Below are 16,984 nucleotides of genomic sequence, written 5' to 3' on the forward strand. Positions count from 1 at the left end.
GTGTGGCTTAGTCCTGGATAGAGACCATGGAGCGGACCTTCTTCTATATGGCTTGCTCCGAGTGGGAGAAAGCAGAGCTGGTTGCTTTCTATTTACAGGATGAGGCCGACACTTGGTGGGTTACGCAGCGATCCATCATAGGTGAGCAGAACATCACCTGGGTCAGATTTAAAGAGGCTTTTGAGAGCCGCTATTTCTCACATGCATATTAGTGTTGGTGCAAGTCACACCAGAATCAAACCTGAGTTTTGATGTTGTCAAAGGTTTAAGTTAAGTCTTGTTATGATCTAACAAGTTGACTGAGTGTGCAGGATGTTTACTCAACCAAGAAAGACCTAGTTGGAGGCTAGGCAGGAGAAATCTTAGCAGATCGTGGAACCCAGGTACAAGTCCAAGGAGGTCGAGAGGACCTGAAGCTTGGCAGTATGATCGAGAGGTCTGGAGGACCTAAGATCAAGGGAAAAGTCCTGGCAAGTCGATCAAAGCTAAGTGAAAAGTCCAAACTAGATCTGGAGGATCTAAGTTTGGCGAGTAGGTTGAGGTAAACAACTAGAGGAGCGAAAGTGAGGTCGGGTTCCCAAAGGGAACAACCTTAGGTTGCTGATCTAACTGAAGAAATCGGGAAGGTTTCCAAGTTGAGATCAAGACAGTTATACCGTCTTTCATATTATTAATCTTTCATTATATTACTACTATTCTAACATCTGTTTTGCAGGAAATAGTTTTTGCTAAACTTTCTGTTGCAGGACCCACTGGATCGGTCGACTGAACCTGTGGTTCGGTCGACCGAACAAGATCAATACAAAGCAACTAACATCTCGGAACAGATCATATCAGAGTCCGATCAAAGTCTGATCGGTCGACCGAACCTTAGTGACTCAGTACAGGACAGATTATCAGCATCGATCAACAGCAAAGGAAATAAGCTGATCGGTCGACCGAACCTGGGGATCGGTCAACTGATCCAATCACATTTATTCAGCATTAAAGGATGATCTCGGCAGAATCACGACGAACAGGGAAGGAAGCTGTTCGGTCGACCGAAAGGCATGATCGGTCGACCGAATACTTAAAGACAAATTAATGCCAGAGATTCGAGCCAACGTCAAATTCCACCGGAGAGGATTGAAGCTGGTTCGGTCGACCGAAAAGAAGGATCGGTCGACCAAACCTTCATACTCCTATAAATTAAGGCTCGAAGTAAGAGGCGGGAAGAACTTTTCTGATCGACTCCTGTGTACTTCTACAAGCTACTCACACGACAAGTCATCATCAACTTTGCAAGCAACGATTGCTGACCAAGCTACGATTTACTATTACTTTTGTCGGTATAAGCTTTACTTTTTGCACTGCACTTTAATTCTGTAAGATAGTAGAAGTGTTACTATCTTATATATCTGTTGTACGATTCACTTCTTTCCGAGGAGTTCGGAAAGAAGGATTATAGTGTTTTGCCCATCGGTGCGGTCAAGGACCGCGGGCCTTCGAGTAGGAGTCGAGCTAGGCTCCGAACGAAGTAAAAAACCTTGTCTCTTTTCTTATTTCCGCTACACGACTTTGGTTTCAAAAGATTAAAAGAATAGTTTTTAAACGCGCGATATTCACCCCCCCCCCTCTATCGCTTAAATCGATCTATCAATTAGATGGCTCGTCGGCAAGATTTTCTAAGTCTGTGACAGAACAACCACTCGGTGACGGAGTACAATGTCGAGTTTAATCGGTTGGCCAGATTTTGTCCAGAATTAGTTGCTGAGGACAGTTCCCATATGCATCAGTTTATCCAGGGACTAGATGAACATCTGCAAGTAAAGCTTGCTGGGTTCGGGAGTTCATCTTATTTAGAGACGTTGGATAGAGCCCTCATGATTGAGTTAGCTCAGCAGAGAGCATTTTTGGACAGGAAAAGGAAGCAGGCGGGTCAGACATTAGGACAGACCTAGTCACCACAAGCGACCGGACAGTAGTAGAGTGGTTGCAGTCGGTCAGGTCAAGGTACTTCTGGGGTTTCTGATCAGCCTTAGAAGTCAAGGCGATCATCATCAGGACATTCCCAATCTTCTCAGCAGAATCGAAAACAGTCCGCCAGCGACACTCACTGCACCAGATGTAGGTCCAGAGACAACGTCACCACAGCCTGCTCCCTGGGACAATTGGTTTGCTATTATTGTAAACTGCCCAGGCACCTGAGCCGGGATTATTCACTGAAGGCTCAGCATATGGGTTTCGGAGTGTCTGGTCATGGAGGACAGCCCAGTCAGATAGGAACTTATCGAGGAGGGCGAAGAGCCCAATCTTCTCATAGCCAGCAGAGGACAGCTCCCCCGGCAGCAGCTGCATATGGCATGCATGGACAGGAGAACTCCGGTGCCCTCATAGTACCACAGAGCTTTGTTCTGAGACCATAGTATATGACTTAGGGGCAGTACCAGTCATAGCCCCAGCCGCTGGTCCAGTATCAGTCGCAGCCTACCTATCCGTCTCTGGCTCAGCACCCGACACTGTCACAGTGGCGGGCTCAGACTCAGGCGCAGCAGCCTTTGGCAACACTACCACCTCTGCCACCGCTAGAGAGTGGACATATTCATGCGGTTACCAGAGAGGATGCACAGCGGGCCAACGGATCCGTTTTCAGTGGTATGATTTTACTTTATGCATTATCCGCTGATATGCTAATAGATACTGGTAGCTCATATTCTTTTATTTCACGTGCCTTTATGAGAGACATAGGTAGACTACCTACTCTTAGACCGCAGCGATTGACCATTTCCCTACCATCCGGTGATTCATTGGATGTCACTCAGGAGGTCAGAGGTTGCCCATTAGACTTTGGCAACATGATACTTATGGTTGATTTATTTGTGCTGGAAATGGTCGAGTTCGATATTTTCCTTGGCATGGATTGGTTATCTGCATATAATGCCACGGTTGATTGCCAGACGAGGGTGGTCACATTCCGACCTCCGAACCAACCCTCGTGGGATTTCACTGGCATCAGGGACGATTACATATCGATCATTTCAACAATTCAGACTCAAAAGTTGTTGTCACATGGCTGTCAGGGATTTCTTGTGTCTATGATTAATACTGACGATAGCAGTAGTTCCCAGATCTCAGATGTTCCGGTGATCTGAGAGTATCCTGATGTATTTCCAGATGAGCTACTAGGCTTGCCTCCCCGAAGGCAAGTGGAGTTTGCTATTGAGCTGATTCCGGGGACCGCACCAACATCGAAAGCTTCATATCGTATGACACCGAAAGAGTTGGACGAGCTAAAGGTCCAACTCCAGGAGTTATTGGATAGGGGATTCATTCGCCCTAGTGTTTCTCCGTGGGGTTCTTCGGTACTATTCGTCAAGAAAAAGGATGGTACTCTGAGGTTGTGCATCGATTACAGACAGCTGAATGCAGTGACCATCAGAAATAAGTACCCCTTACCGCAGATTGAGGATCTGTTTGATCAGCTCAGAGGTACCTCAGTGTATTCTAAGATTGATCTGCGGTCTGGATATCATCAACTGAGAGTCAAAGAATCTGATATTCAGAAGACAACTTGCTGTACCAGATATGGCCATTATGAGTTTTTTGTAATGTCATTTGGGCATACCAATGCTCCAGCGGTATTTATGGATTTGATGAACCACATCTTTCTGGAGTATCTAGATCAGTTCGTTGTCATTTTCATCAATGACATTTTGATCTACTCGAGTTCCGAGGAGGAGCATGCACATCATCTTCGCATAGTCTTGGAGATTCTTCGACGACATTAGCTATATGCGAAGTTCAGCAAGTGTGCTTTCTGGCTATCCTCAGTTGGTTTTCTGGGACATGTGGTCTCTAGCTGAGGTATTTCAGTAGACCCTCAGAAGATCAAGGCTGTCACCAGCTGGGAGCAGCCGAAATCAATATAGGAGATCCGCAGTTTTCTGGGACTAATTGGATATTACAGATGGTTTGTCGAGAGTTTCTCTCGTAGATTTATGCCACTGACACGCCTGACCAGGAAAGGCGTGAAGTTCACATGGTCCGATGCCTGCGAGACTAGCTTCCAAGAGCTGAAGCAGAGATTAGTATCGGCTCTAGTTTTGGTTTTACCCACTAGAGAGGATGGATTCGTACTTTACACCGACGCATCTCTTCAGGGTTTAGGTGTTGTTCTGATGCAGCATGGCAGAGTAGTCTCCTATGCTTCTCGTTAGTTGAAGGAGCATGAGAAGAACTACCCTGTACATGATCTAGAGCTAGCCGCCATCATCTTTGCTTTGTAGATTTGGCGACATCATCTGTACGGCATTACCTTTGAGATTCTCACGGATCATAAGAGTCTCAAATATATTTTCACCCAGAAGGAACTTAATCTCCGACAGAGGAGATGGATGAAGTTCCTGAAGAATTATGAATGTACCATTAGTGTTGACATTCCGCAAGTGTACGGAAATGTCGTAAGTAATAATAAAAGATATCATATCCACAGGGACTGGAATAACCACTAAAGATTTCTCAACGCGAATTAGCTAAACAACTAATCAATTGGTTTTCAGAAACTAAATGCAACTAATGAAAAACAAACATAGGAATATAAAGAAATAGAAACAAGAATAAGGGCTATGATAAAGGGATGTTCTAGGAGTTTTGGTTTCTTTGTAAGTTTAATCAATGTAAATGATCTACCAAATCTCATTCCTCAATTGTCCATCATTTGTAGAAGGTTGTCGATTCTCTCTTGCAATAGACAATCAGCCTAGAACTGAAATCTATACCTAAATGTGATCAATTAGGAATGAATCTATATTGTCCTTACACGGGCTTGCCTGTCATGTGCGTCCCTCAGATAATCAACATAAGAATTCATCACTCCTCAACCGCATCAAGATATAAAACATGAACACATACAATCTATCCTACCCCTTTGAATGACCTTATTTCACCCTCAAATTCATCCCTTAAACGTCCTTACACGGGTTTGTCTGTCACGAACGTACCTCAAAAAGTCGAATGAGAGATTATCTCTACAAGATCCATAAGGTATTCAAACATTCAATCAAGAATGGGAATTAGGTCCAAATCATAACAATCCACACAAGATTGAATAGGTACAAACAGGACAAAATCATAGAAATAGGAAATTGGCAAATCTACAAGGGTTTTACAGTAATTCAATCTTACAAATACTCCCTCCATCCTAGAACAAAGAGATCTAATCCATAAAACAAAGAAGGAAATCCGAAAGATTACAAGCATTCTTGATCCCCAAATCCAAGAAAAGAGAAAGATTACAAGCATTCTTGATCCCCAAATCCAAGAAAAGAGAGAGAGAAAGCTTATCTACGATGAAGAGCGGTGTTCGGATCCAATCCTCGATTCCGGAGTCGATACGTTGAAGACCTACTCTTGAATCACCGGAAAATCCCTCTAAGATGGAGAGGAATTGCCCAAATCTTGCTCTCTCCCAAAGGGGAGAAGATCCCCTTTCAAATCATGAAGAAAGCTTTATATAGAAGAGGGGTTTGGGCGCCACACGGCTCTGAGACACGGCCGTGTGAAGCTTACACGGCCTGTGCTACTCCCCTCTCTGCTCAACTCACACGGCCATGCATGAGACACGGTCGTGGTATGCTTTTCCATGCTCCCCTTTGCACGGTCGTGTAGATCTACACGGCCTGCTCTACCTCCGGCTCTGGAACCCCTGCATGGTCGTGTGGTGCACACGACCAGGGCTTGCTTGGCCTCTAGAAATGTTGCACGACCGTGTAGATCTACACGGCCGTGTACTGCTTCGACTCTAGAGGGCTTGCACGGTCGTGTGGTGCACACGGCTAGGGCTCACTTTACTTTGAACCTGGCATGGCCGTGTGATGCACACACAGCCATGGCCACTTCCTCCTCTACTGCAGCCACACGGGTGGTGATCACCACATGGCCTGGGCACCCCCCCCCCCATGTTAGGGTCGTGTGGCACTCAAGCCTCTTCCTTCCTTCCTTCATCCATTGTAATTTTTGCCTCGGACATTAATTCCTCTCCAAAATCGACTCCTGCGTACAGAAAATGTACAAAAGCAAATCTCTGAATAAAAAGAGTAAATATGCTAAAAGCAAAGCTGGAAGTACGAAAATGCATAGATAAAGAATGTGCAAAGTATGTGAATGTGTGTCAAAATATGCTAAACAAGAGTATACAATCTACGTACATCACACCCCCAGACTTAAACCTTTGCTTATCCTCAAGCAAAATGTTGCAATCTAAATTCATATGTTCTACAACACACTCATATCCCTAATGCATTTTCCTAACTCTATAAAAAGTTTCATTAACAAGCATGATCATGGAAACAAGTCAAGAATGACTCAAGCATAAGTATCTTGTGCACAGTGTAATAAGTAACTCAAAATCCTTCAAGTTTCAATCTTAATCCTAGTTAAGTCATCATCAAATTTGAGTTCCTAATGTTTCCGGTGATAGGCACGTAACCGGTGATAGACACTTACATGCCACACACTTTGTTCATATTTCTCAATCAACCCAAGGTCTCAAAGGCGTGCTCAATTTCAAGAGAAGCTAAGCAGTCATTTCCCCAGTAACCTAACTCGGTCTCAAAGGAGTGAATTGCTAGATTCCACTCACGACAACTATTTTTTATATCCCTTATTCACTTTTTTTTCCCTATTTTTTCACACCTTTTTTTTCATAAGTATTTGCATTGTGTAAATCTTATTCACAAATGTATTTTTAGCACAAATGTTGGGATATTTTGATTTTTCCAAATGAGCTTACATGATTTGAGCCTCATCCAGTAACCAAAATGAAGTTTGAGAAATCACCATGGAAAACAAATACTAAACAAACAAGATGAATCATGACTATTTCAATGACATCAACAATCCAAGCTCAAGTATAGTGAAGTAAAGGTAAGATCCTTAAGGTCAAGCCAAAACTAAAACCTATCTCCATATAATACTTAGCTTATTTCATGCTACCCAAGATAGAGAAAAGAGGTACACTAAGCATACTACTAGCATCATTTAAACATCATGAACCTAGATAATGAACGTGCTAACATTTTCACTTAAAGACAAGAAAGCATATAAGTAAAGTTTGATGTTCTCAAGATGTATGCCACAAGGTTTTCAAAAGACCGTCAAGTGACTATCAAAAACAAACAATCAAAGCAAGACAATCAAGATAAAATGCAGAATAAAAGCAAAAACTGAAAACTAGAATGCAAAAAGAAAAATAAAAATGCAAAGAAAAATCAGGTTATTGACACCCCCCCATACTTAAACTTTTCATCGTCCCGATGAAATTAATATGGTGGAGGAGGTGGGCGAGGGAAAGGAGGTCTACGTCATTCTCCGATAGGAAAACTAGGAAAACCAGGCATTTCACCTAGGAATCTATGATATTCATAAAGAGCATCTATTTGTTGGCTAGTAACACTCATGCCCTGCATAAAATCCCTTATTCTAGCTTGATCAATATCATAGTCCTGAACAAATTCAGCCATTTGACCTTGAAAGTTCCTCGTAAACTGAAAGTGATTTCGTACTTCTCTAAACTAATCATCTGATAAAGAGAAGCGACTCTCCAACATTGTTTGTTGGGCATTTTGCTTCTCATGAAGTAATTCTAGAGATGCATGAAAATCTGAAAAGTCAAATCTGGAGGAACCCGTACCATAGGCAAAAGAATGCTTAGCAGGATCCGGATGTCCATAGGGCTGCGGGTGTCCAAATGACGAGGGCTCAATGTGTGGCTCTATATCTTCAGATATGGAAGGAACATCTCGGGTCTGAATCGGTGATTACCCAATTAGCAGGGTTGCGAACGGAAGTTCATTCGGGACGAGGAAGAGGTAAAGGAAAATCATTCCTCCTAGGAAATACAAAATCATTCTCATCCCGAACAATCATTTTCATGACAATACATGCATCAATGTCTATCATATCATTGCCATGGATGGCTTTCAACCCATCTAAATCAAGATCCAAGTTACAAGCTATTTGAGTAATCAACCCACCAAAAACAATAGATCCTGAGGATGCCCTCCCAGCTCTCACCAAGGTTTGAAAAAAATGAAAACCGGAATCGAAATCAACCTTATATAACATAGCCCACAAAGCATAAAGCTCAACTTTCTTGATGACCCTATCACTTTCCCCCCTACCAAAATAGTTTTACTCATGACACGATGTAAGTATCTAAAAATGGGGTTTTGCATGTGAGAAGCCTTAGCTCTAGAAGGCTCATAAGATTGTTCTAATCCAGTGATTGAATTCCAAAAATGATTCCAATTAAACCTAGAATCAAACCTACGAGAGTGACCGGTAGACAATCCAAAATAATTATTGAAATTACTAAACGTCCACTGAAATTCTTGATTCATAAGTCTAAAAGTGATTTTGCCAACATAATCATCTTCATTGGCAAAGTGGGCGTCTAGTGAACTCAAAAATTCCAAAACAATGTGAGGATATGTAGGTAGATGTGTGTACATAATGTCGCTCCAATCTAAAAACCCAATCATCCAATCTACATCTTCTCTAATCCCTAGCATGTCTAAAACAGTTGGGTCCATGTATCGTATGCACACAATCTTTCTATTGATAAGAATTACAAATCTAGTCTTATGATCTTCATTTCTAAAAATGATATTGAATTCATTGTCATTACCTTCGTCACGTGCAGTCCTATTCCCTTTGCCTTTTTCTTGTTGTTTCCCTTTCTCTTTTGTTGGCTCTTTCCCTCCACTAGATCCACCACTTCCTTTGTGAAGTCTCTTCAAAATATTAGACATACTGTTAAGATTAAGTGGGGGAGGTACTATTCTTGGTTGGAGAGGTTAGATCTTGAAGGATTAGTTCTTGAAGAACAAGAGCTTTAGGTAAGGAGTTGGAGATCTTAGGTATAGGAGAAAAGAAGAATCTAGATCTTGATAAAGTTCGAAGAAAAGGAAGAGTTTGAGGTCTAGATCTGAGAAGATTTGGGAGAAAGATTGAAGAAGAGAGGAGTTTGGGAGATAAAAAGGTGTGGAGGTGAAGGGGGTGTGTGGCGGACATGGCTTGGATCTGGCCGTGTATTGGGGACACGACTTGAACAGCTCCACTCCACACGGGTTGTGTAGATCTACACGGCCTCTCCCTTCTCCCTCTTGGGTTAGCTCACACGGCCGTGTGTGAGACACGACCTCTTCCTTCTCCTCCTCGGGAGGCTTTGCACAGGCGTGTTGGATGACACGGCCAATGCGCATTCCTCCGCTAGATCTTCACACGACCGTGTGTGGGACACGGCCGGGCTTGTTTCCTCCACTGGAATCTTCACACGGCCGTGTCTGGGACACGGCCGAGCATGTTTTCTTCTCTGGAGATCCTACATGGTCGTGTCTTGAAGACACGGCCCTAGCATCCCCCTTATTTGCAGCATATGTCTGGTCGTGTATGGCACACGACCAAACTCTATTTTGCTCCAAATGATGATTTTTCTCCTTCCTTGCTTCTCCAACACTTCCATGCCCATGAAGAAGTCATGGCTAGCTCATGGAAGTGAAATTTCAACCTGAAATCAAAGTGAAAACAAAGTAAAAACACTACTAATGAAAAATAGAAATATAAAATGCACTAACTAAAAGAACCCTTGGGTTGCCTCTCAAGAAGCGTTTGTTTAAGGTCTTTAGCTCGACCAATCTAATCATTCTTCTCTTTTTCTTACCCTAGGAGGGCAGACATATTTTTCATTTTTGTTGGGAGGCCTTCTCCCAACATCTTCCACCATATTGTTCTCTTCATTTGGTGGCCTCCCATGAGGATGGAAATTTCATTCCTCAAGTTTGTAAATGCTTGCCCTGCTACAAGCATTTAAAAGAGAAAAGACATGGTTAGAGGCATTAGATAGATCATATTCCAACCGTTTCTTACCAATTACCAAAGAAAGTTTATGATTTTTAACATTTATAATAGCTCCAGCTGTAGCAAGGAATGGTCTTCCTAATATGATAGGAATTTTCAGATCCTCCTCCATGTCTAACACAATAAAATCTGTGGGAATTATGCTCCCACCTACCTCTACTGTCACGTCTTCAACAATACCCATAGGGTACCTACAGGAATAATCAGCTAGTTGCATTGCCATAGTAGTAAGTTTAAAGTTTTTGAGACATAATTTATTACAAATGGAATAAGGAATGAGGGTAACACTTGCCCCCAAATTACAAAAAACTTTCTCAATGAATTCAGCTCCTATGTTGCAAGGAATATAAAAGCTTCCTGGATCCTTCAACTTTGGGGAAGTGTTCTTCTCAAAAAGAGCACTACATTCATCTGTAAGTGCTATAGTCTCTATGTCTCCTCTTCTTCTTTTGCTAGACATGATGTCCTTCAAGAATTTGGCAAACTTGGGCATTTGTAATATTGCATCAATAAGAGGTACTTCAACACATATTTCTTTGACTTTGTCCAAAAATCTGTCAAACTCTTCATCCTTCTTTAGCATCACTAATCTTTGAGGAAAAGGGATTACTTGACTCTGTGGATTAAGTGGAAGAGTCTCTTCAACCTTAATGGTACTCTCCTTATTTTCTTGAATTTGATTTGGTTCAAGTGCTGGAGGAGAGAGCTCTTCTTCAACTTTCATCCCTTTTGGAGCAGTCACTTGAGGATTCCCCAAGGTCCGTCCGCTCCTAAGTTTGATGTGATTGCAATGCTCGATTGGATTTACATCAGGTTTTCCAGGAAATTGCCCTGGTGCTCTTGAAGATGATGAGGCTAGCTGGGTAATTTAGCTATCTTGAATCTTTTGATACTTTTCAGAATTATCCATTCTCTGAGTCAACTTCAAAATATCTTACTTCATTTCATTTTGATTAGAGATAATTTCCTCAAGCATCTTTTCGATTTTAGAAAATTGATAGCCTTGAGAAGATTGTTGTTGTTGCTGAAAACTTTGTTAGCCGGATTGGAAACTTTGTTTGCCTCCCATGGGTGGTCCCTGTTCTTCATTATTTCTATAGGAAAAATTTGGATGATTCTTCCACCTAGGGTTATATGTGTTGGAATATGGATTGTTCTGCCTTTGATTAAAACTCATGATAGCGTCACATTGCTCTAATTGATTTATCTGTGCAGATATAGCTCCCAAAGAACATGAGTCTTGTGAATGATCAGAACTACCACATGTTTCACAAAAACATACTATGGCATTGATTGTATTAGTGTTAGTCCCCATACTTTCCAGCTTCTTTGTGAGAGCATCCAACTTTGCAGACATTAGAGTGACCGCATCAACATCAAATTTCCCTGATGCTTTAGTTGGGTTTGAATAAGAATAGTCACCATTCCTCTCATTTTCCCATTGATGATGATTTTGTGCTACACTTTCAATTATTTCCTTAGCTTCATCTAGACTTTTGTTCACGAGTGCCCCTCCAGCAGCTGAATCAAGGGACACCTTGGTATGATAATTGATGCCATTATAGAATGTGTGTAACACTAATCACCTCTCCAAACCATGATGTGGGCATTGTCTGAGCATATTGTTGTATCTATCCCAAGCTTCAAATAAAGATTCTGAGTCAACTTGTTTGAAACTTGCAATGAGATTTCTCATATGAGCCGGTTTACTAGGCGGATAGAATTTATCCAAAAATTGTTGCTCGCATTGCTCCCATGTGATGATGCTATTTGGAGCTAAAGAGTTTAACCATTGCTTAGCTCTATCTCTTAAAGAAACCCAAATAATAATAAGCACACTACTTCAGAAGGAACACCATTCATTTTCATTGGGTCGCATATCTCATAGAAGACCTCCAAATGTTGATTTGGGTCCTCATGCGGTCCTCCACCAAACTGATTTTGCTGCACCATAGAAATAATAGTAGATTTGATCTCAAAATTGTTTACTTCAACTGAAGGTCTTGAAATGCTAGATCGAAACCCCCTAGCATAAGGTGCTGCATAATCCTTTAGTGGTATATTTTCCATGCTAGAATATTCTTGTTTTGTTTGTTGTCTTTGCGAAGTTCTTCTTCTATGAAATGTTCTGTCTATCTCGGGGTCTAGAGGAAGAAGTTCTCCTACAAAGTTAGATCTTCGTATACACAAGAACAAGATCGCAAGATATATATGCTCAAAAGATAAAGAAGAAAGAACTAAATCAAAAGAAAAACAGAGAAAAATTAGACTAGAATGTTAGAAATCAAGAATGCAGAATTAGAATTGCAACAAAAAAAATTGACAAGAATGTTATACAAGAAAATAAAAACTTATGAAAACAGAATTCTAAAAATTAGATTCAACTATGCAAATGAAAAAAAGAAAAGTTATGTTTAGTCTAACTCAATTGATAATCTCTAATGTTATAGCGCAGTCCCCGGCAACGGCGCCAAAAACTTGGTGACGTTTCGTAAGTATACGAAAATGTCATAAGTAATAATAAAAGATATCGTATCCATAGGGACTGGAATAACCATTAAAGATTTCTAAACGTGAATTAGTTAAACAACTAATCAATTGGTTTTCAGAAACTAAATGCAACTAATGAAAAGAAAACATAGGAATATAAAGAAATAGAAACAAGAATAAGGGCTATGATAAAGGGATGTTCTAGGAGTTTTGATTTCTTTGTAAGGTTAATCAATGTAAATGATCTACTAAATCTCATTCCTCAATTGTCCATCATTTGTAGAAGGTTGTCGGTTCTCTCTTGCAATAGACAACCGGCCTAGGACTGAAATCTATACCTAAATGTGATCAATTAGGAATGAATCTATGTTGTCCTTACACGGGCTTGCCTGTCACGTTCATCCCTCGGATAATCAACATAAGAATTCATCACTCCTCAACTGCATCAAGATATAGAACATGAACACATACAATCTATCATACCCCCTTGAATGACCTTATTTCACCCTCAAGTTCATCCCTCAAACGTCCTTACACGGGCTTGTCTGTCACGAACGTCCCTCGGAAAATCGAATGAGAGATTATCTCTACAAGATCCACAAGGTATTCAAACATTCAATCAAGAATGGAAATTAGGTCCAAATCACAACAATCCACACAAGATTGAATAGGTACAAACAGGATAAAATCATAGAAATAGGAAATTGGCAAATCCACAAGAGTTTTACATCAATTCAATCTTAAAAATACTCCCTCCATCCTAGAACAAATAGATCTAATCCATAAAATTAGGAAGGAAATCCGAAAAGGGAAAGATTACAAGTATTCTTGATCCCCAAATCCAAGAAAAGAGAGAGAAAGCTTATCTACGATGAAGAACGGTCTTCGGATCCAATCCTCGATTCCGGAGTCGATACGTTGAAGATATGCTCTTGAATCGCCGGAAAATCCCTCCAAGATGAAGAGAAATCACCCAAATCTTGCCCTCTCCCAAAGGACAGAAGATCCCCTATCAAATCATAAAGAAGTCTTTATATAGAAGAGGGGTTTGGGCACCACACTGCTCCGAGACACCGTCGTGTGAAGCTCGCACGGCCTGTGCTACTCCCCTCTCTGCTCAACTCACACGGTCGTGTGTGAGACATGACCGTGGTATGCTTTGCTATGCTCCCCTTTGCATGGTCGTGTAGATCTACACGACCTGCTCTGCCTCCTGCTCTGGAACCCCTGCACGGTCGTGTGGTGCACACGGCCAGGGCTTGCTTGGCCTCTGGAAATGTTGCATGACTGTGTAGATCTACACGGCCGTGTACTGCTTCGGCTCTAGAGGGCTTGCACGGTCCTGTGGTGCACACGGCCGGGGCTCACTTTGCTTTGAACCTGGCACGACCGTGTGATGCACACATGGCCATGGCCACTTCCTCCTCTGCTTCAGCCACACGGGTGGTGATCACCACACGGCCTGGGCAACCCCCCATGTTAGGGTCGTGTGGCACTCAAGCCTCTTCCTTCATCCATTGTAATTTTTGCCTCGGACATTAATTCCTCTCCAAAATCGACTCCTGCGTACAGAAAATGTACAAAAGTAGATCTCCGAAAAAAAAAAAGTAAATATGCTAAAAGCAAAGCTGGAAGTATGAAAATGCATAGATAAAGCATGTGCAAAGTATGTGAATGTGCGTCAAAATATGCTAAACAAGAGTATACAATCTACGTACATCAATTAGCTATCACCCGAGGAATGCTAATGTGGTTGCCAATGCACTCAACAGGAAGTCTAGAGGGACTTTGGCTTGCCACCGAGCTTCAGTCATGGACTTGATTCAGGGTTTCTCCGTGTTGGGCCTTGAGGAGCAGGGACAGACATATTACTATAGTTGCTCATTTGTCGATCAGGATGAGGATCCGAGAGGCCCAGGCCGGTAATCAGCATTTTCAGTTCATTGGCAGCCAGATAGCTTCCTGACAACAGACAGGGTTCAACCGAGATGATGGGGGTATTATATTTTCGAGGTCGATTATACGTACCTCCATCTCACCCAGTCAAGGAGGAGTTACTTCAGGAGGCTCATCACTCCCGCTTTGCTATCCACCCAGGCGGGACCCGCATGTATCGAGATTTGAGGCGTTCCTACTAGTGGAATGGCATGAAGAAAGACATCGTGAAATTCGTAGCTAGATGTCTTGTCTGTCAGCAGGTGAAGGCTGAGCACTAGAGACCTACCGGATTACTTCAGCGAATTCCTATTCCTGAGTGGAAATGGGAACACATTACCATGGATTTTGTAGTGGGTTTGCCTAGGACACGACGAGGCCATGACGCGATTTGGGTAATCGTTGATCGATTAACCAAATCCGTGCACTGCTTAGCGATCCGGAAGACTGATTCCCTGGATCGAATGACAGATCTGTATTGTCGAGAGATCATTAGATTATATGGAGTTCCTTTTAGTATTATTTCGGATAGAGACCCATGGTTCACGTCCCGGTTCTGGCAGAGTCTACAGCAAGCCTTGGTCACTCAACTCCGTTTCAATACAGCTTTCTATCCGCAGACAGATCGACAGTCAGAGTGGACCATTCAGACTCTAAAGGACTTGCTGAGGTTTTGTGTATTGGATTTTGAATGCAGTTGGGAGGACCATTTGTCATTGGTAGAGTTCGCCTACAACAACAGCTTTCATTCGGCTATCCAGATGGCACCGTTTGAAGCGTTGTATGGTAGGCCTTGTCGAACACCCACCCTCTGGGAGGAGGTTGGGGAGGCCGAGTTGCTAGGGCCTTATAGAGCTCAGCATGAGGTAGAGTTGGTCCGTACTATCAGACGGAGGATGTCAGAGGCGCAGGACCGCCAGAAGAGTTATGCTGATCAAAGACGGAGACCATTGGAGTTCTCTACAGGAGGCCATGTACTTCTGCGAGTCTCACCCACGAAAGGGGTAAAGAGATTTGGTCTCAGAGGTAAGCTAGCTCCATGCTACACCGGACCTTTCTAGATCTTGGAGAGGATTGGAGCGGTAGCTTATCATCTGGCACTACCACTGTCCCTAGCAGGTGTTCACGACGTATTCCACATGTCTATGCTGAGGAGATACGTAGCCAACCCAGCACATGTACGATCTGATATACCAGTTCTCCTTCAGCCTAACGCTACCTACGAGGAGGTTCTTGTATGGATTCTGGACTAAAAAGAGCGTCGACTACGGAACAAGACTATCCGATTGGTTAAAGTGAGATGGCAACATCATTCAAAAGAGAAGGCCACCTGGGAGCTCAAGGATACGATCCGAGCTCGATACCTCCACCTTTTCACTTGATGTATGTGGGTTAATTTACCATTCATCATTTATAATCTTTATATGTTGTTAGTATTTGCTGATGATAGATAACGAAATTTGAGAGACCAAATTTTTATTAGTAGGGGAGAATGTAAAATACCAAAAAAAAAAAAAGGTGAATAATCATAAGGGAATTTTCCAAAATTTTAAGGAATTTTTCGGAGCTCGTATGATGAGTTTACGGGGATAAATATTGGGCCCTGGAAAAGCCTGTTTAGGCTACCCCAATTTAGTGAGGAAAAGTTGAATTTTTATATTCTTTTTCTTTTTTTTTCTTCTTTTCTCTCCCCGTTTCTTTTCCCCGACCCGCGCCCCGCGCCCGACGCCGTCCGTTTCTTCTTCCCTTCACAAACGGATGCAACATCGTCGCCCTTCCTCGCGTCGTTTCTCCTTCCTCGTGTTTAAGGAAGTGGCCAAGGGAAGCCTCTCGCCTCTGCCCGACTCTTCTCCTCTGCATTTTCTTCCCTATTTCACTTCTTCATTTCCCTGTCTCTTCTCCGACGCCGACGATGCCCGGCGAGCTAATTGCTGGTGTCCGAGCACTTCATCTCCTTCATCGGTTGAGCTAGCTTGGAGGTCGCGTTTCCTTTCGAGTCGTCGCCTCTACACGTACGGGCAAGCTCTCGGTGTAGTTGAAGGGAGATCCAAACCCTAGTCTTCTCCCTCTATCTTGCGAACCCGTGCCCAAGCTCCCAATTCACCACCCTCGGCCGGGCTATTGTCTTCTCCTCCGATCATCAGGTTTTGTCTGGCTGTTGCCCTCTCTGATAAGTTGATTTCACACATCTTGCCGCACTGACCAGTGACTGATCTTCCCATGTGCCCTAGATTTCCTCTTGTTGCCGGATCCAAACAAAACAGCAAGGGTTGTGTGTTGTGGATCAACAATCAAGGGTGTGAGGTGGAGTAGGATTGGTTGTGGGGTTGTTCATCTGTTCCGACCAATAACTTAGAGTTGTTTGAGGGTAAGATTTCTAGTCTATAAGGTTATGGATGAATGAGTGGGTTTAATTCTCAGTTGAGTATACAGTGATTGTAATTAGGATGTCGGATACATGCTAGGTGCTGACTTAGGGTTATCTGGTTTTCTGAACAGTAGCCTTACTCAACTGTGGCCACCGTCTTACGATTGTGGATTCCTCCGATCGAGAGCCTATTAGCTACCACAGATTTTGGTGAGTATATAGGATGAATAAGTTAAGCAATTAGGGTTTCCTATCCCTAATTGAGATTTCGTTTGGTTATGTAAATTGTAGTAG

General features: G+C 42.5%; 1 non-coding gene across 1 annotated transcript; it reads left to right on the top strand.

Moving 5' to 3' along the window:
• Positions 1–11,489: 11,489 nt before the first annotated feature.
• Positions 11,490–11,595, top strand: LOC121998945. Its single transcript, XR_006116724.1, has one exon. It is a non-coding gene; the product is annotated as a small nucleolar RNA R71 (small nucleolar RNA).
• Positions 11,596–16,984: the final 5,389 nt, after the last annotated feature.

Source organism: Zingiber officinale, chromosome 6A (genome assembly GCF_018446385.1).
Source record: "Zingiber officinale cultivar Zhangliang chromosome 6A, Zo_v1.1, whole genome shotgun sequence".
Taxonomy (NCBI): Eukaryota; Viridiplantae; Streptophyta; class Magnoliopsida; order Zingiberales; family Zingiberaceae; genus Zingiber; species Zingiber officinale.